General features: G+C 40.2%; 1 protein-coding gene across 8 annotated transcripts in view; it reads right to left on the bottom strand.

Annotated features, from left to right (window-relative positions):
- The window catches only part of LOC126262725 (alpha-N-acetylglucosaminidase), a 367,572-nt gene that overhangs the window by 177,453 nt on the left and 168,028 nt on the right, over window positions 1–22,091 (bottom strand). The window lies entirely within an intron of this gene.

The raw sequence follows: 22,091 nt of genomic DNA, 5'->3' as shown, positions 1-22,091 counted from the left end.
ATCGTCATGTTTCATTTCCATACATGGCTACACTCCATACAAATACTTTCAGAAACAACTTCCTGACACTTAAATCTATACTCGATGTTAACAAATTTTTCTTCTTCAGAAACGCTTTCCTTGCCATTGCCAGTCTACATTTTATATTCTCTCTACTTCGACCATCATCAGTTATTTTGCTCCCCAAATAGCAAAACTCCTTTACTACTTTAAGTGTCTCATTTCCTAATCTAATTCCCTCAGCATCACCCGACTTAATTCGACTACAATCCATTATCCTCATTTTGCTTTTGTTGATGTTCATCTTATATCCTCGTTTCAAGACACTGTCCATTCCGTTCAACTGCTCTTCCAAGTCCTTTGCTGTCTCTGACAGAATTACAATGCCATCGGCGAACCTCAAAGTTTTTATTTCTTCTCCATGGATTTTAATACCTACCCCGAATTTTTCTTTTGTTTCCTTTACTGCTTGCTCAATATACAGATTGAATAACATTGGGGAGGGGCTACAACCCTGTCTCCTGCCTTTCCAACCACTGCTTCCCTTTCATGCCCCTCGACTCTTATAACTGCCATCTGGTTTCTGTACAAATTGTAAATAGCCTTTCGCTCCCTGTATTTTACCCCTGCCACCTTTAGAATTTGAAAGAGAGTATTCCAGTCAACATTGTCAAAAGCTTTCTCTAAATCTACAAATGCTAGAAATGTAGGTTTGCCTTTCCTTAATCTTTCTACTAAGATAAGTCGTAAGGTCAGTATTGCCTCATGTATTCCAACATTTCTACGGAATCCAAACTGATCTTCCCCGAGGTCGGCTTCTACCAGTTTTTCCATTCGTCTGTAAAGAATTTGCATTAGTATTTTGCAGCTGTGACTTATTAAACTGACAGTTCGGTAATTTTCACATCTGTCAACACCTGCTTTCTTTGGGATTGGAATTATTATATTCTTCTTGAACTCTGAGGGTATTTCGCCTGTCTCATACATCTTGCTCACCAGATGGTAGAGTTTTGTCATGACTGGCTCTCCCAAGGCCATCAGTAGTTCTAATGGAATGTTGTCTACTCCCGGGGCCTTGTTTCGACTCAGGTCTTTCAGTGCTCTGTCAAACTCTTCATGCAGTATCATATCTCCCATTTCATCTTCATCTACATTCTCTTCCATTTCTATAATATTGTCCTCAAGTACATCGCCCTTGTATAGACCCTCTATATACTCCTTCCACCTTTCTGCTTTCCGTTCTTTGCTTAGAACTGGGTTTCCATCTGAGCTCTTGATATTCATGCAAGTGCTTCTCTTTTCTCCAAAGGTCTCTTTAATTTTCCTGTAGGCAGTATCTATCTTACCCCTAGTGATATGCACCTCTACATCCTTACATTTGTCCTCTAGCCATGTCTGCTTAGCCATTTTGCACTTCCTGTCAATCTCGTTTTTGAGACGTTTGTATTCCTTTTTGCCTGCTTCACTTACTGCGTTTTTATGTTTCCTCCTTTCATCAATTAAATTCAATATTTCTTCTGTTACCCAAGGATTTCTACTAGCCCTCATCTTTTTACCTACTTGATCCTCTGCTGCCTTCACTACTTCATCCCTCAGAGCTACCCATTCTTCTTCTACTGTACTTCTTTCCCCCACTGCTGTCAATTGTTCCCTTATGCTCTCCCTGAAACTCTGTACAACCTCTGGTTTAGTCAGTTTATCCAAGTCCCATCTCCTTAAATTCCCACCTTTTTGCAGTTTCTTCAATTTTAATCTGCAGTTCATAACCAGTAGATTGTGGTTAGAGTCCACATCTGCCCCTGGAAATGTCTTACAATTTAAAACCTGGTTCCTAAATCTCTGTCTTACCATTATATAATTTATCTGATACCTTTTAGTATCTCCGGGATTCTTCCATGTATACAACCTTCTTTTATGATTCTTGAACCAAGTGTTAGCTATGATTAAGTTATGCTCTGTGCAAAATTCTAACAGACGGCTTCCTCTTTCATTTCTTACCCCCAATCCATATTCACCTACTATGTTTCCTTCTCTCCCTTTTCCTACATTCGAATTCCAGTCACCCATGACTATTAAATTTTCGTCTTCCTTCACTATCTGAATATTTTCTTTTATCTCATCATACATTTCATCAATTTCTTCATCATCTGCAGAGCTAGTTGGCGTATAAACTTGTACTACTGTAGTAGGCATCGGCTTTGTGTCTATCTTGGCCACAATAATGCGTTCACTATTCTGTTTGTAGTAGCTTACCCGTACTCCTATTTTTTAATTCATTATTAATCCTACTCCTGCATTACCCCTATTTGATTTTGTATTTATAACCCTGTATTCACCTGACCAAAAGTCTTGTTTCTCCTGCCACCGAACGTCACTAATTCCCACAATATCTAACTTTAACCTATCCATTTCCCTTTTTATATTTTCCAACCTACCTGCTCGATTAAGGGATCTGACATTCCACGCTTCACTCCATAGAACCCCAGTTTTCTTTCTCCTGATAACAACGTCCTCTTGAATAGTCCCAGCCCGGAGATCCGAATGGGGGACTATTTTACCTCCGGAATATTTTACCCAAGAGGACGCCATCATCATGTAACCATACAGAAAAGCTGAATGCCCTCGGGAAAAATTACGGCTGTAGTTTCCCCTTGCTTTCAGCCGTTCGCAGTACCAGCACAGCAAGGCCGTTTTGGTTATTGTTACAAGGCCACATCAATCAATCATCCAGACTGTTGCCCCTGCAACTACTGAAGAGGCTGCTGCCCCTCTTCAGGAACCACAAGTTTGTCTAGCCTCTCAACAGATACCCGTCCGTTGTGGTTGCACCTACAGTACGGCCATCTGTATCGCTGAGGCACGCAAGCCTCCCCACCAGCGGCAAGGTCCATGGTTCATGGGGGAAGTGCTGTAGAATGTCAAGAGGAAAACTATACTGCCGGCCAGATAATTTCATTGATGGGACTGCTTGGGAAGACAGAACCCAAAAAATTACACTTCTAAAATTTGATTACCTCAAATTATTAGATCCACAAAAAAGAGAAAATTATACTTCATGTTTGATTCCTTATTCCATTTCACTTTTTTTTATAAAAAGTACCTTGTAGAGCTGAATGCTGTAGAGATGTCTAAGAAAACAAAAAAAGACTACTGTACTTACTTGCAGTTTTTGTGACTTAAGCTCATTTCCTAGTCATCAGGAGTTTCAACATTATTTTCCACAGAGGGTACTAAACAATAGTAGAACTTAATAAGAGATACCAGATACAACTTGAGTACCAGCGGAATATGGGCACATTTTCAATGCACCTCCACCTTGTCATTCCAGGGCCTTACATGCTTGCATCGAAAAACCAAATACAGTTTTTTTTTTTTTTTAGGTAATTTAGAACTTTGTCTCTCTAATGAAAATGATTTAAAAGAGTTTGCAGAAGACTGTTTTTTGTAAAAGTAGATCAAATATAGCCATTTTTGACATTTTTGTAAAAATCATCAATTTGTGCACTCAATTTGAAAACTATTGGAAAGTTGTATTGGTAATTTATTAGGTATGAAGTTTCAAGTGTATCTTACAATTACTTCTGGATAAATAAGAAGCTAAATTTCACATTTTTTTTCGAGCACCCGTCCTTATGACCGACTTTGCTTTAAGTAACCCATATCTGCCAATCGCTTTTATCATTTTACTTAAGAGAGTGCAAAGAGTTGTACAAGATGACCTACTTTTGTTTCTGTCAAGAAAATATTACCAGATATATTATGTCATAAAGTTGCCAAAAACTCACACATGCACTGTTGAGAGTTGCGCTATGGGGTCAAACAAATGACTATATTGCCTGAACTACTGAATTAATAATCCTGTTCATTGGGCACATGTGCAAATGTTCACACAAAATTTCAGCAAAATTCATTATGGCCATGTTGGAACAATTTCCAAAATTAGACAATTTGGTGTGAAATGGCCCATATCAAAGATCACTCAACAGTATTTTCAAAATGTATGTGTTCTTAAGGCAATACTTTCTGATAATGGGAGTCAACACACTTAAAAACATGAAAAAATTTGTTGACAGTAATAGACTATAAGATGCACCTTTTTCTTCAAAAAAATTGCCTCAAAAATTCAGGTGCGTCTCATATTTGAAATAAACATAAAAATGTCCAGTATTTTATTTAAAATTCATGTCAGCTCCTAAAAATTGGTATACATTCGATGATGCCAGAAACCTATCTCTATCTGACAACACTGGATTCAACTGGCAGCAGTACTGCACCGATGGGCCAAACATGAGTTGCGGGGATTCACGAGCTTGCTAACATTCGTCTCCCTCCCACCCCCTCATCTCAAACTGAGAAATGTTTAGCCTATGACGCGTCATTGCAGTCTACGGTATTTGAACTGAAAGTGATTTGTGTTACAAGTAACAGTACAATATTTTTGTTTGTAGTTATTCTCGTAATGGCAAAAATGAAAGGCATCCATATGATGTGGGCTGTAAATGGAAATTAACAGCATACGGAGAAGCACATGGAAACAGAGGAGCTGAGTGGCATTTCAGCCCTCTACCAGCAGAAAAAAACATTTGTGACTGACAGGCAGCAAAAAGAAGAGCTGAAAAATATGAAGAACACTAACTGTACAAATAAAGGACTGAATGCAAAATGGCCAAAACTAGGAGATTATATATTGAAACAGATTCTCAGACACAGTCAAAATGGCACTGGAATTAATATAAAAATGATTCAAATAGACGATCATAAGTTACTGCTACAGTGGAACTTGACAGACTTTAGAGGTGGAGTTGGTTTTTTGATTTGATCCATATTGGATGAGAGGTCGTGGTTGTGAATGTCAATGTTAAAAAATATATCGGTTCAACCACTTGCTTATAGTGTAAAACACTAAGATTGATGCATTTCGGAAGTCAAGCTTCCATCATCAGAACAATAAAAAGTAAAAGAACCTGTTAAAACTCGCTAAAATGGAACTTGCACCAGGCACAATAAAACTGATAAGAAAATTAAAACATCATGGCTACTTCCCTTGTTGCAGCCATGGAGATGCACCTCAGAAGACACGGCTGCAACAAGGGAGGTAGCCACGATGTTTTAATTTTATTATCAGTTTATTGTGCCTGGTGCATGTTCCATTTTAGCGAGTTTTAACAGGTTCTTTTACATTTTATTGTTCTGATGATGGAAGCTTGACTTCCAAAACGCACCAATCTTAGTGTTTTACACTATAAACAAGTGGTTGAGCCGATATTTTTTTAACGTGGAGTTGGTTGGTGTTACAGGTTTATCAAGCATCATGTACTTAGCATGCAACCCAAAACCAAAATATCTCAGAAATTCCACAAGAGTATGAAGAGAATAAATTATCTTTCCATCACTTAGTTATTCAACATCAAAGAAAAAGCAGTGTGGAACTAAGCCAAATGGCAAATATGGACGAAATTGCTCTCACACTTGATGTGTCGTGTAACAGAAGTGTTGCCATGAAAGGTGCTAAAACTGTAACTATAAAAAAAAGTGAACATGAAAAAAAGCACTACACTGTTGTCCTTTCATGTTGTGCTGACAGTACCAAACTTAATCCAATTATCATTTCCAAGTGTAAAACAATGCCAAAACCTTCTGAAATGCCACGATGTGTTACTGTTCACATATATGACAAGGGTTGGATGGATGAGGCAGGTATGAAATTATGGATTAACAGAGTGTAGGAGAGAGGAAAAGGTGCTTTATTGAAGGAGAGTTCTCTTCTTGTGCTAAATTAATTGAGTAGTCATTTGAAAAATTCTGTGAAACAAATAATGAGACAGGGCATCACGGAGCTTGCTGTTATTCTGGGAGGATTTACTTCACAATTGCAACCTCTTGATATCTCAGAGGTTATACGACCTGGAATAACTGGGAGATCCGGGAAAAACCCAGGAATTTTTTCATCCGGGAGAAAACCGGGAAAAACCTGGGAATTTTTTTTGTTTTAGTTTTCAGTTAAATTTTTATAATTTTGACTGGTAAGAAACAATATTCTAACAAAGGATATTACTGTATCCTGCTACTGCAGAATTATACTGCAGCAATAAAGCATGAACGAGAGAAAAAAAACTAAAATAAAACTTAAGTTGCAGAGGAAAAGTGCCATATACAACAACAAAACACAGTGCTCATACAAGAGTCTGCCAACAGCAAAATGTGTCAAAGGCTTTGGGAAGGCTATGCAATGCTTCATAACAACAAATTGCCTCCAATGAGACTGACGTCACAATTGTTCACATTAGATTCGCTTGAGCAGTTGCAAGCAGGCTCATGCGTATGCGCAGTTGAGTCATGGATGTGTAGCACCTTTTCCCACTTCTGGCTACAGAACTGAGGCTGTTAGCTGTATAAGCAGTAGCAGCAAGATGCTACCTGGAAAAATTTTACTGGTGCACTCAAGCTGGCTTAACTGGGGGATTTTGAAACGCATCCCTGTTGATTTCTGAACATCTATGAACACATTCTAAGTTTATTTCTGAATGAATCATAAGTTGACTCTTGAATGCATGCATGTCTCTGCCAGGGGAATCACCATTGGATCTAGAAATAAACTTTCCTGCAGACAGAAGGGGATGGGCTACATGAGCTCAGCAGAATAAAGCCAAATGGGTGAATGTCAATTGCTGTTTGTGTATGTGTTGACTGGGTTTGCGAATGATCAGCATTGTTATAATTACCAGTGAAGTCCATAGATTCAGGCTACCAGAGTGGGAATAAATGACTAACGGGAATAACAGATAAGAAAGATTACATATTATCTTCTCGGTAAATAAAAAAAGAAAAAAAAAAAGACATTTTGAGAGAAAATTTTTGGCCAGACCACTACACCAGTAAGGGCCAGTTGTACAGACCCCGGTAACAGCCGCCCAAGTTCCATTCTGGGAGTAGTGTGGAAAACGCGTTGTACGAACACCTAGTATCACCTAACCAGAGAATAAACACGGGATAACTAAACCATTGACTATGGCAGGGTTAGTGAAGTTAACCGGAGAATAAGTTTTGACACTGACAAGAATAGTTACAGAATTATTGATGACAAGATTGTTACTTAGAATGACACAGGAAAAGAAACAGTGACATCACACAAATTATGGAAGAATATGACGATTTCAAATTTATATAAAAATTTCGTACTACTACTTTTTGATCTCATGCTTGAGAGGCTGGAGGATATGAGTGAAATGTGAAACTATTTCCTAACATAAAGCTTTTTGCTTGTAGTAGGCCTAACAGGCATTTGATATTGGTACTTTGTGAATCATATTCTATTGTGTTATAAAAATGAGCATTTGTGCTAAAACAGCCATGTTTATTTGGTGTTTGTTACAATTTGCTGCAATAGGAGATCGGCCTATTTCATTTTATCTAACAGACAGTGACAAAATACATGTAATCAGATCGAGGAACCACACCAGTCTTGGGTACTGTTTGTATTAACAGCTTTTTCAGTATTAGACAACGACATTTCATTTTTTCATGTAGCAAAACATTTGTCGAACTTTGATGAAGTAATAGATTCTTTCCCAGAAAGGAAAACATGTTATGTAAAGCTGTAACAAGATTAGAGAGGAAACAAATGATAGGACATAAGGACTGAAGAAATTTGTACTGTCTTGCTTGTCTCCTGGTTTTATGTATTCTGTATTAAATTTTATGTCACACAAAAAAAGCAAGTTACTAGGTAATAGGTAATAAAGAGTGCAAATTTTCTGAAGATTTCTTGTTCTCCCAGTTACAAAGAATCCCATCCAATATTAATTCCAAGGTATTTAAAAAAAAAAAAAGGTGAGAGAGAGGGGGGGGGGGGGGGGCTGGTTGTCGAGCTGGCCAACTGGGAGCAGGAGAGGCACTGCAGGACATTTTAATTTCCACTGTCCTGAATATAGTTTGATGGCCTCCATTACAAAATATACATGTTTAATTCCACAGAGTGAAATACAGTGATGTGTGATAGAAGAATGCTGTGTGAAGAAATATGGCACGGCACTTTGGCACACTTGAGACCAAATAACATCTCTTACATTTCTTTGATGAACACATATGTTTTATATATCATACTCTTCAGAAAGATGTGTGCAACAAAATGAAAATATTTTTGAAGAGTCGATTTTTTTTAAATTTTTGGCGTCTTACCTCAAACGCTCTTTGGGGGTGGAGGGGGGGGGGGCGGCACCACTACCTAGTATTGCCACGGTACGGAAGTATCGTTGATCTGGGGTTGATGCACAGAGCAGTCTGAGTTGTAGTGGGAAGGTGGATAGTCCCTCGTGTTTACATTTAGTGATTTTGGTGTTTCCTCTTCATTTATTGCTCTCACGTCAAATGAAAACAAAACGGATTTGTGTGGCCGAGACCTATCAAATGAATTAAAATACATTAACATAATTATGGAAGGCTAAAATATGTTATTAGTTTCAGATTTTATTTACACCATTCTCACGGTCAAACATTAATCGCTTTGCATAACAATGAAGTTATTTTTGTCAGTTTGCTAAAGAAATTTGGCTTTTATTAATCTTTTCCACTGAGGCAGTCAATTTATTTGAAATGAAGTGTTTAATTTCACACTATTGGCTAACTTCCACAGTTTGCTGCATATCAAAAGTGCATGTTTTCATCTTCTAGCATGTGTGGCCTTATGCCATAATAAAGAACCAAACATAAGATAATAAAGTACTAGTTCTCCAAGAAAATTTACATTCAAATCTGGATACTCGAATGTGAGCTTTAAGCCGAATTATGAATTGTGGTATGGTTCACGAAATTCCGTGAATGGCTGTTTGAAAAGCGTTACTTTCAAAGTAAATTTCCTTTTACGCAAGATGAACTTTGTGCAAGAATGTACAATGAATTTCTTAAATCACAGAACGTTTAACTCTCATTTATAAATCAACTCTTTGAGGACGACCATTATGAAAAATTTTGAGACCAGATCAGACATTTATGTCGTTATTAAAATTTTACTGGCACATTTGTATGAGGTATCTTAAAGTGTAACACACACAAAAATATCAACATTAGGTGTGAAAGCTTAGCTTCTCTTGCAGCTTATTAACCGTCGAGACCAACATTATATGTGAAAGCTTTGCTTTTCTTGTAGCTACACTGTGTATATTAATTTAAACTATTAACTTTTCATATATTTGTGTGTACGCGCTACATAACAGTGATATTGCTATTGGCTGACTACATCACGTGTCCTATGTTCCAAATATCCACTGTCAGCAGCTGGCGTCTCACGTGAATGAGCTATGAATACAAAAGCGCACCACAATCTCGATTTCAACGCTTCGGAAGGTAACATGCGGTGTTTGATGGAATTCGAATTTATACTTTCGTAATACAAAAATATGCAGCGTACGTGCTGCTGCTCATCAAAGATATTTCCAAGACATATATTTTTCTTTTTACGTTTTTATTTTTTAATGAGTTTCGTTTTGTAAAGGGCGGGAAATTCTACAACGGTGTATAAAACCATAACCATTCAAAGGACTGATAAGTTTTACAGTTCCGAGGAAAAGTATACTGTCAGTTAACATGGAAAAAGTGTACTTTCACCCAGGATAAAGTGTGTTTTTAACCAGGAAATCCAGGAGAAATTAGGGAATTTTTTTTCTTGTCCGCATATACACCCTGTATCTCGATAAATAAACTATTTGAAGTGTATGTGAGAGAGGAATGAAACAAATAGATGATGGATGAAACACAACATGAATTCACAATGAGGGGAGCTTTAAAACAACCTACAATCAAACAAGTGTGTCTGTGGCTAAAACAGTTGTGGTCTAGAGTGAGAGAAGACATTATTCTTAAATCTTTCAAGAAGTGCGACAAAAGTAACACTCTCGATGGCAATGAAGACCATCTTATATGTGAATAGGACAACAATGACAACAAAGAGGAAGAAGATAAAGAAAAAGAAAGCTCAGATGACAATTTTAAAGGTCAGTTCAGTTTTATAAACTAAGACTTTTTCAAATCTGACTTTGCAAATCTAATAATAAAAATGGAAAAAGGTTAGTTTTTTAAAAAAAAAATGCTTAAAAATTAAGATGTGTCTCATAGTCCGTAAAATACAGTACTAATTTTGGCTTATTCTCAGCCACAGAATCCTACTGAGAGATACATGAAAGGGACAAGTCATTTGTTTGGAACTTACTGTAGTAGGGATCATTCAAACTGAATAGAACACATTAGTTGCTTTGAAGACGTCTTAAACAGTTTACAGTATTCAAATACCGGCTAGTCTCCGTATGAAATACTTTATAATAAGAAACCTACTAACTTAATCAATGAGTTAAGTGAATAACCAGTGTACAAAAGCAATACTGCAGATGAGAGGGACGACATATTTAGGAAAACTGTGGAACAGCATCATAGTAGGAGCAAGCAGGGGCATGACAATACAGTAAAAGTAACACAGTTTAAAACCAATGATCTAGTCCTAGAAAAATGTTCTGTGACACTGATAGCAATTAATAGAAAAATTAAATGATTTTTTTGACATTTACAATGGTCATTTCAGATAGTGGAAAACCTTCATCCAAATTCTTACAGATCAGAATATCCAAAACCAAAGAATATTTACAGACTACCAAAAGTTACACAGTTAAAACCTTACCAACAAGAAAGAAAAACTAAGAACTGAAACATCATACCCAGTAGAAACCAAAAGTTTGTCAAATCTTTCATGAAATGTACAACTAATATTTTTAATATCCCTCAGTAGTCTCTATTGAGCATCACGCGTGCAGCGTCTGTCACGTGACATTTTCTTCTACTTTTCATATTTTTTATGACATATTTTCTCATTCTAATTTAGTTGTTTGGCTTATGCAATGTCTTCAACTTAATGAATCTATCTTGTATATTCAGTTGTGCACAAACCATAAAGAGTACCAAGTGGGATAAGGCAATATCTGTATAAGTTTAGAGAAGATGAGAATTTAATACATCTCCTCAGTCCACGTAGCTACACAGAGAAGTTCTTAATGAATTTTTATATCAATTAAGTGTAATTAAACGTAACTGTCAAAAATTGGTTATTTTCATTGTTATATATCAATTAAATGTTATTTACACTGATGTAGTAGTTACAATAAATGTACTGGTAGTTAGTTGGTTGGAGTAGTGCGCAAACAACAAGAATTAAGAAAGTAACACACAAATAAATATTTACAACTTGTAACACCCATATGACATTGAAATTAGTTATGATGTATTTTATGACTGTTAAAACATAACAGTCCAATGTATGGTATTTCACGTTACATTATATTTCACCTTTTACCAATTTAACATTATGTGAAGGTAATCTATATAGTTTTCTTACTGTTTATGGAATGATTTTCCCACATGATGATTACCTCTGCAGTTACTAACAATTACCGATTTATATATGAATGGTTAGCAAGCGTTTTCTAATAGTGAGGATAATGACACATGTACCAATTGCTGTATTCATTGTTGGTAGCAAGAGAATAGTAGGTGATTTGACTCTTTAAAGTTTCTATAAACCATAATCAGCATGCCATCATCAGCTTGTTCACTTATAAAATTACACGCTAAATGAATTGCTGTATGATTTTTTTAAACTTACTCACACCAAAATCATTGTAATCCAATTGTTTGTGTGAATGGAACACAATTTACATTGTTATCTCTTACTTAAAGTGTTAACACATGAATACATCACTCCATTGCTATTCTGCACTTTATAAATGCGAAAATACCACTTTTTATAAATATTGTGAAGCTATAGATTAGAAGTGTGATTACTAACCTAACCTGCACCAGAGGGTTGCAGTCCGTACTGCATTTGGATATTAGTATTATTCATTCATAAATATTGTGAAGCTATGGATTCGAGGTATGACTACCAATCTAACCTGCACCAGAAGGTTGCAATTTGTATTGCAATGGCATATTACTATTATTCATTTGTCAATATAATTACACTTACTCCTTTTTACCACATACTACTTGTTCAATGTGAATCAATGACTTAGATCATGTTGATACTAAACTGTCTACTTAAAGGTGTATGGGGATCAAAGTGTAATGTACAGTATGTAAAATGACTGGATAACTTAAACCATACCTGGTTATTACCCTTCAAGTCACTGATTCATTCAGAAATGATTATTTCTTATTATGAACAGATTTCACATTTGATAAATTAACCTGCACAGTGAAAATTGTAACACAATGTTAAGTCTTTTTATTATTATTATTATTATTCAAAACTATGTCACCCACTGGAGGAGTTGTATTACATACAGCACAGAGTGAGCAAGACTGACACATTGATTCACTGACCCTGAGACTGAAAATTACTGTACAGAATCTGACCAGAGATAAGCATTTTTATAGTCCAACTACAATTACTTGATAGTTGACATTTGTCACTTGTCGCTACAGTGTTGCAACATCCACTATCAGCTACCGCTTGGTTATAAGTGACACACAAATACAAAAGGTCATTTTACAAATGCTGTTAATGTGTAGCACAGAGCAACGTTGGAAGCAGCCACCGCAGGCTATGATGGAAATCGGAGATGTTCTATCGACAGCTAATTTTAAGTAACCAGTGGCTGAACTACGACAGTCGACTAGTTTTGTAGCATTAAATTTAAACTCATGTCCTAAGCAAACCACACCCTCATGGTGTGCAATGTATCCAAGAAAATGGTGATCGACAATCTGCAGCAGAACTAAAATCAAGATCACTTTGCTAACGGTGTTTAAGGCTAACCTCTACGAGCACACTCAAGACAGAAAAGTTTCATAATATATTTGTTTGCACAGCCATCTTATACAGTAAAATTTCAGTTTTAGTGGTAAAAGTCAAGCATAATTTCTCACTATCAATGGTTACCTGCAATTATCCTCACACTGGCTACACAGGATGCCACGTTACCAACTGATGAGCAATTGTGGTTGGCACGTGGTTGCAGATTACAGGCAATACAAGCAGATTCCAAACAAAAAAAGAATGATAGGAGGAAAAATAAGAGCAAGTAAAAAAGTCAATACAATGATGAAAATGGTGCAGCGAACTATTAGAAATAAAATAAAAATATTTTGTTGCATTTGATGAGATTTGAACCCTTGACCCTCTACACGTCAGGTTTATATGTTAACCACTATGCTATGCCATTATATGCTGTTGTGTTTATAACTCTGGTGTACCAGTCGCAATGATTAATTACCAGCCGTAAAAAATTCAGCTTCACACAATGTCACACAAAGCTTATCTACACAAGTAATTTCATCTTCATATAATTAAATGCATTGTTTGTTCTTCTATTTGATGTCAATTTGTAGCTCACAATTGGTTTACCTCTTACTAGAACAGACAATGAAAGGCCAATCTCCACAGTATGGAGAATGGCTATGATGTGGGGTCCAAGTGGGGCACAATTAAAAGAGCAGAGCAGGAGTGCCCCAGGGATCAGTGCTGGGGCCACTTCTGTTCCCCATTTATGTAAAGGATATGCCTTCTAGTATTATCAGTGATTCTAAAATACTTCTGTTTATTGTTGACACTAGCTTGGCAGTAGATGATGTTGTGTGCAACACTGGCACTGTTTCAAATAGGTGCAGTTCAGGACATAAACTAAAGCTAAATCACAGTAAGACTCAGTTTTTACAGTTTCTAAAAAACAATTCTGATTACACAGAATGGACATACAATTAGTGAGACTGAACAGTTAAAATTTCTAGATGTTCAGATAGACAGTAAACTGTTGAAGAAATCCCACATACAGAATCATGTCATCATCATCATCATTTAAGACTGATTATGCCTTTCAGCGTTCAGTCTGGAGCATAGCCCCCATTATAAAATTCCTCCACGATCCCCTATTCAGTGCTAACATTGGTGCCTCTTCTGATGTTAAACCTATTACTTCAAAATCATTCTTAACCGAATCCAGGTACCTTCTGTTGTGACAGTGCCACGACATTTAACAGTGCGACCATGACAGTACGCGCAAATGGCGATAGAGGCGCTCCGCAACTCTGCTGAGCGCGGGAGCGCCACCTAGCTACGAATGGCACCGGCCGCATGTCACGGCAAGGCAGTCGAATGAGAAATACTGAGTTATTATCATGTAACCAGCTATTGTTAGTAAGTGAGTGTGTTTGAATATCCACGCAATTATTGGTGATTAAAGGTTATAACACTTTTTGGCGACGAGGTCGGATATTTTCACTGCATTGTGGATTTGTGTGTTTGTGACGGGGCAGACATGGAACAGCTTATGCAAGCGCTCATTGAACAACAAACACAGCTGACGGCTGCTATTCAGGCATTGTCGACGTCGCTTACTCATCGTCTGTCTTCCTCTTCTCCGTCTCTATTCCCTCCTTACGACGCGGCCGCTGAAGACTAGGAGGATTATGAGAAGCGTTTGCGGCAACAGTTCTTGGGTTTTGGCATTTTCGACGCTCCTATGTGTAAGTCGTTATTTCTATCTTGGATTTCCCCACGGATCTATCAGCTGCTATCTCAGTTAGCCCCTCTGCGGGAACCTGCCTCCCTGTCCTTCCAAGAAATGTGCGACTTATTGTCTAACTATTACCGCAAAAACACCCACGTCGGTGCCGCCCGCGTGGCGTTCTACCGGTGTCGTAAAAAGCCACATCAATCTTACCGGGCTTGGGCGGCGGAACTACACGGTCTGAGTAGGAAATGCCAGTTCGTCACGGACACTCATCATGAGTCTTATGCTGATTCAATGGTCAGGGATGCTATTCTATGGCTTGCTCCTGATAAAGAAGTTCGGCAACGTGCCCTACAACTGCCAAACCTGTCGTTGTCGGAAGTTCTAAGCATCGCTCAATCCTTTGAAGTGTCTCACGCTGCTGGTGCGCAAATAGACGCGTGGTGTGATGTAGGCACTGTACAGTCAACTTTCGACACGGACAATTTGCCTGTTTCACAGGAGAACGAACATGTGGCGGCGGTTCACTCGCGTAAACAACGTCGCGTTGGGCCGCAACACTCGCAGCAAAAACAGCAACCACAGAAGCAGGTTCGTTCCGCACTTCCTTCTTGTCCACGTTGTTTCGTACAGCATGACAGGGCCGCATGTCCAAAACGTTGGGCCACGTGTAATTCATGTAGGAAAAAAGGCCACATTGCTTCTGTGTGTCAGTCCCCTAAAGTTCCTGTCAACGAGGACGAGGCATCGGACATGGATGTTAACTGTGTGCTTTCTCAAACAAATAAGTTGTTTGTTACTGTTCATGTTCTGGTTAAAGACATTCGCATGCAAGTGGACACTGGCTCTGCAGTAACTCTCATTAATTCTCGCACGTATTTGGAGTTGGGCTCCCCTCCCTTGTCTCCAGTTACGCGAAATCTGAGAACTTATAATAAACAGAAAATTCCTATCATTGGCCAGTTTGATGATGCTTCCACTGCCTACAAGTCTGTTGTTAGGCCCCTCACGTTTTATGTGGTGGATCATGCGGGCACTGAAAACCTGTTCGGTTATGATGCTTTCCAGTTGTTCGGGTTCTCCATTGATGATGATGTGCACCTCATATCTGAGGATATTCCTTATCAACAGCTGGATGGATTGTGTTCTGAATTTTCGTCCGTGTTCTCTGCTGGTCTGGGTCGTGCCAAGGATTTTGAAGCCCACATTACTCTTAAACCTACAGCTCGCCCTAAGTTTTTCCGGGCACACCCTATTCCGGTGGCGTTGCGTGCACCTGTCAAGGCTGAGATAGACAGGTTAACAGCTTCAGGGATTCTCCTTCCTGTTACCTCCAGTGAATGGGCATCGAAAATCGTGGTGGTTTCTAAACCAAACGGGAGTCTGCGATTGTGTGGTGATTTTAAAGCCACCGTCAACGCTCAGAGCCTCATTGACACTTATCCTCTTCCCCGTCCTGAGGAGTTATTTACCAAGCTCGCTGGGGGCCAGTTCTTTTCCAAACTTGACTTATCGGAGGCTTACCATCAGTTGCCGTTGGATGCTTCTTCCAAGGAATTTCTCGTCATCAACACTCCTTGTGGGTTGTATCAGTACCAGCGGTTACCATTTGGCATCGCCAGCACACCGGCCATTTTTCAGCGGTTTTTGGAACAGCTCACGGCTTCCGTTCCCGGCTGCCTCAACTATCTGGATGACATTGTTGCCACAGGGGCCTCCACTGAGGAGCACCTTCGCAATTTGCGTTCACTGTTTCGGGTTTTGCATTCGGCTGGGTTGAAGTGCAATCTGGACAAGTCACATTCTTCCAACCCTCCATTGTGTATCTTGGTTTCCACTTGTCCCGTAAGGGTATACGTCCTCTACGTCAGCACGTTGCGGCCATTAACGCTCTACCCCGGCCATCTACGGTCAAAGACAAGATTGCTTATTATCACAAATTCATTCCATCCGCCGCGGCGGTAGCTCATCCTCTGCATCAGCTGTTACGCAAAAACGTCCCTTTCTGTTGGTCCGACGAGTTTGAGCAGGCTTTTGTCCGCCTGAAGGCTCATTTGCAGTCGGCGCCTTGTCTTGCCACATTCCGTCCGGGTCAGCACTTGGTTCTGGCGACTGACACGTCACAGTATGGCCTAGGGGCTGTTCTCGCCCATCGGTATGAGGATGGGTCGGAACAACCCATCGCCTATGCTTCCAAGACCCTCAACGATGCGCAATGGCGTTACTCTCAAATTGAAAAGGAGGCGCTCGCTATCATTTATGCTCTAAAAAAGTTCAGCGTTTTTTTGTATGGTTCTAAGTTTCACCTCATCACCGACCACAAGCCACTGGTCTCTCTGTTCAGCCCATCGGCGTCGCTTGCGGATAAGGCAGCTCACCGTCTGCAACGTTGGGCCTTATACTTGTCTCGTTTTCACTATCGCCCCACGACCCAGCACGCCAACGCTGAGGCATTGTCGCGATTGCCGATGGGCCCCGACCCGGTTTTCGATCGTGATGAACTAACCCTGTTTCCACATTGATGAGGAAGAACGTTGTGCGGTCGTCACGTCGGCTACTGCGCGGGACCCGGTCCTGCGTCAGGTGATCGGTTTTGTTCAACGGGGTTGGGCGGACAGGACCAAGGGCCGGACATCGGATCCCCTTCGCAACTACCATGCCTTGCACCTTCGTCTGTCTGTTCGTGATGGTGTTGTTCTTCTGGCCACGGATGGTGCATCTCCAAGGGTCGTGGTGCCAGCCTCTCTTCTCAAAGATGTTCTCAAACTGTTGCATGAAGGCCATTGGGGGAATTCTCGGACTAAGTCCCTGGCCCGCAGGCACGTTTATTGGCCCGGTATTGATTCGGACATCGCCCACATGGTTGCTGCGTATGGTCAGTGTGCTCAACAACTGGCTGCACCTCGTACAATGCCCTCTCCGAGGCCTGATCTGGCGCAGCCATGGGAACGGGTGCACGCTGACTTTGCCGGCCCCTTCCTCGGTACTTATTGGCTACTGTTGATTGACGCCTTCTCGAAGTTTCCGTTTGTTGTTCGATGTCCGTCGCCCACCACTGCGGCGACGACGCTGGCTTTGTCCAAAATCTTTGCGCTAGAAGGTCTTCCATCCACGATCGTCACGGACAATGGCCCTCAGTTTTCTTCACAGGCCTTCCGTGATTTTTGTACTGGACAAGGGATTCATCATGTTACAGCACCGCCCTTCCATCCGCAATCGAATGAGGAGGTCGAGCGCCTTGTCCGCACTTTCAAAAGCCAGATGAAAAAATTCCTTAGTGATTTTTCCACAGATGACGCTCTGCTGCAATTTCTGAGTTCTTATCACTTCACGCCTCTGGGTGATCGCAGCCCTGCTGAACTCTTGCATGGCCGCCAACTGCGCACTCTACTGCACCTGCTTCACCCTGTCAGGCCTTGTGCCGTGTCCCCTAGTGCGGGAAAATACTTGGTGGGCGCCGACGTGTGGGCATGAGGGTATGGATCTCGCCCTAAATGGATTCCAGGCGTGGTCAAGGCTCTTCGCAGCCGCCGACTTCGTGAAATACGTACGGACGTCGGCATGGTTGTTCGCCATTAGGACCAGATGCGCCCACGAGTGGTGGCCACACCGGTGCCACCGCCCCTTCCGTCGCCTCCACCAGCCCGAGAAGCCAGTCCTGTCGCTGCTGCCGATCTACCGTACGTGTTGATGCAGCCGACGTCGCTACCGCTTCCGAGTACGCTGGAACCGGCCCCATTCGCAACGCCTCCTTCTCCAGGACCCATCTCGCTGGAGCACACCCCCAGGTCCACGACACCTATGGATGCTGCTCCGGAGTTTTCACCCATCATCTCGTCCAGGAGGCAGGGGGGAAAAGTGTTGTGACAGTGCCACGACATTTAACAGTGCCGCCACGACAGTACGCGCAAACGGCGATAGAGGCGCTCCGCAACTCGGCTGAGCGCGGTAGTGCCACCTAGCTACGAACGGCGCCAGCCGCATGTCACGGCACGGCAGTCGAATGAGAGGTACTGAGTTGTTATCATGTAACCAGCTATTGTTTCTAAGTGTGTGTGTTTGAATATCCACGCAATTATTGGTCATTAAAGGTTATAACGCCTTCTCCTTGGTCTGCCCCGACTCCTCCTACCCTCTACTGCTGAACCCATGAGTCTCTTGGGTAACCTTGCTTCTCCCATGCGTGTAACATGACCCCACCATCTAAGCCTGTTTGCCCTGACTGCTACATCTATAGAGTTCATTCCCAGTTTTTCTTTGATTTCCTCATTGTGGACAGCGGCCTGCCATTGTTCCGATCTACTAGTACCTGCAATCATCCTAGCTACTTTCGTATCCATAACCTCAACCTTGTTGATAAGGTAACCTGAATCCACCCAGCTTTCGCTCCAATACAACAAAGTTGGTCAAAAGATTGAACGGTGCACAGGTAACTTAGTCTTGGTACTGACTTCCTTCTTGCAGAAGAGAGTAGATCGTAGCTGAGCGCTCACTGCATTAGCTTTGCTACACCTCGCTTCCAGTTCTTTCACTATGTTGCCATCCTGTGAGAATATGCCTCCTAAGTACTTGAAACCGTCCACCTGTTCTAACTTTGTTCCTCCTATTTGGCACTCAATCCATTTATATTTCTTTCCCACTGACATTACTTTTGTTTTGGAGATGCTAATCTTCATACCATAGTCCTTACATTTCTGATCTAGCTCTGAAATATTACTTTGCAAACTTTCAATCGAATCTGCCATCACAACTAAGTCATCCGCATATGCAAGACTGCTTATTTTGTGTTCACGCATCTTAATCTCACCCAGCCAGTCTATTGTTTTCAACATATGATCCATAAATAATATAAACAACAGTGGAGACAGGTTGCAGCCTTGTCTTACCCCTGAAACTACTCTGAACCATGAACTCAATTTACCGTCAACTCTAACTGCTGTCTGACCACCCATGTAAAGACCTTTAATTGCTTGCAAAAGTTTGCCTCCTATTCCATAATCTCATAGAACAGACAATAACTTCCTCCTAGGAACCCGGTCATATGCCTTTACTAGATCTATAAAGCATAGGTACAATTCCCTGTTGCACTCATAACACTTCTCCATTATTTGCCGTAAGCTAAAGATCTGGTCCTGACAACCTCTAAGAGGCCTAAACCCACACTGATTTTCATCCAATTGGTCCTCAACTAATAATCGCACTTTCCTTTCAACAATACCTGAGAAGATTTTACCCACAACGCTGATTAAAGAAATACCTCTGTAGTTGTTACAATCTTTTCTGTTTCCATGTTTAAAGATTGGTGTGATTACTGCTTTTGTCCAGTCTGATGGAACCTGTCCCGACTCCCAGGTCATTTCAATTATCCTGTGTAGCCATTTAAGACCTAACATTCCACTGTACTTGATGAGTTCTGACTTAATTTCATCCACCCCAGCTGCTTTATTGCACTGCAATCTATTGACCATTTTCTCCACTTCTTCAAATGTGATCCTATTTCCATCATCATTCCTATCCCATTCTACCTCGAAATCTGAAACATTACTGATCGCATTTTCACCTACATTGAGCAACTCTTCAAAATATTCCCTCCATCTGCCCAAGGCATCCACAGGATTCACCAGCAGTTTTCCTGACCTGTCCAAAATACTTGTCATTTCCTTCTTACCTCCTTTTCGAAGACTGCTAAATACACTCCAGAATGGTTTTCCAGCAGCTTGACCCATAGTCTCCAACCTGTTTCCAAAATCTTCCCAAGATTTCTTCTTGGATGCTGCAATTATCTGTTTGGCTTTGTTTCTTTCTTCAACGTAACTTTCTCTGTCTACCTGAGTTTTAGTATGTAGCCATTTTTGATACGCCTTCTTTTTCCTTTTACAGGCTGCCTTGACTGTGTTATTCCACCAAGCTGTTTGCTTCATCCTACTCTTACACACTACTGTTCCAAGACATTCTTTAGCCACTTCTAGTACTGTGTCCCTGTACCTTGTCCATCACAGAATCACGTTCAAAGATTTAAAGCTACCAATTTTACTATTACAGCATTATCAGAAATAAGTAATAGTTCAACATAAAAAATAGTCTACTTTGCTTATTTTAATTCACTTATGACGTATGGTAATATATTTCGAGGTAACTCTTCCCATTCTAAAAGGGTATATTTGGATCATGGGCTCCATGTGATAGGCACTTACGAAATCTGCACACAGTTCCCCAACGCCTTCTGGAGAATGGATTTTGCTACAAACTGGAAAACTGTAGTTTACCTTTTCTCCAAAGATGAATTCTTCGGGACATATGCTTAGCAATGACGGCCCTGTCCCTATGGACAAGAACATCAAAGCCATTGTCAACCTGCTGGTACCCTAGAATCTGAAGGAACTGTGGTCCTTTAGAGGAAAGACTTCATATTATGCTAAGTTCATTCCCAATGCCACACGTATATGACATCCTCTTAACTGGCTTTGCCAAATAGGCATGTAACTTATATGGTCTGGGACTGTCAATGGAGTTTTTAGTCACTCAAGCAGTGTTTACACTCTGCTCTCTGTTTGGCTTCCTTTATGTTGGGTAAACTGTTAACACTGGCCACCGATGCATCCCAGTATGGTGCAATCCTGTCACATTGGAACACAGATGGCACCAAGTTGTCCATCATTTACACATCTAAAACACTTTCAATCTCCCAACATGAGTGGAAATGAGGTGCTCGCTATCGGTTTCAGCATTAAAAAGCTCCCTTTTTTAGCTTAGTTGTCCCTCCTCACCGACCATAAGCCACTGGTTTCAATTATTTGGTCCTCATTCCAAGCTACCAAATGGAACTTGTAACAACATGGTTATACCAAGGCAGTAACATACACCTACTTGCTCACTTGAGAAACATAAAAGCACAGCAAAATTTTTATTTGTGAGTTTCTTAATTTCAATTCATAATCTGATGTAAGATATCCAAAGTATGCCCCAGTGTTCTGAGACTGTAACCATTAATGCCATCTGTTAATAGCATAAGAAACTGTAGGTATAAATACTGTCATTTTTGTCTGAACACTTTGATATATGTGGATAAAGTGTTTAGCGTAATAAATTATTTTAAAAGTTAACCTCTACTGAAAGAAACTATGTGAAGCATTTATTGTAATTATACAAGAGCTGTACAAGTTAGGCAGAGTCTTTCTTTATCGTAACAACTCTGAGAGCAGAAGTCTGTGGCAATTAAGTTCGATGTTGCAATGGTGTGTGCAACTGTGAACGTTCTGTGATGATTGATGAAATACCTATGGACAAATATTTATAACATGGCTTTATATGGAGATATTATAAGAAGAGATGTGTTACCATGTAATAATTAACATAACATGGTGGTAAAAGGAACGAGGAAGGACACTGAAATTGTAATAATTAACATAGTATGGCTGTAAAACGAATGAGGAAGGATATGGAAACCATTGATCCACCACTGAACAGCAATGTCACAACAACAATACAGCTAAGTGATAATTAGTTTTAAACTGCAGTTTCTCACTACAAGTTTACTTTCACATTCTGAGACTATGAAAGCAGCATAAACAATCGACTTCTTTTCTCAACTATTTTCAC

Source organism: Schistocerca nitens, chromosome 6 (genome assembly GCF_023898315.1).
Source record: "Schistocerca nitens isolate TAMUIC-IGC-003100 chromosome 6, iqSchNite1.1, whole genome shotgun sequence".
Lineage (NCBI taxonomy): Eukaryota > Metazoa > Arthropoda > Insecta > Orthoptera > Acrididae > Schistocerca > Schistocerca nitens.
This window is presented reverse-complemented; position numbering and strand designations above follow the sequence as displayed.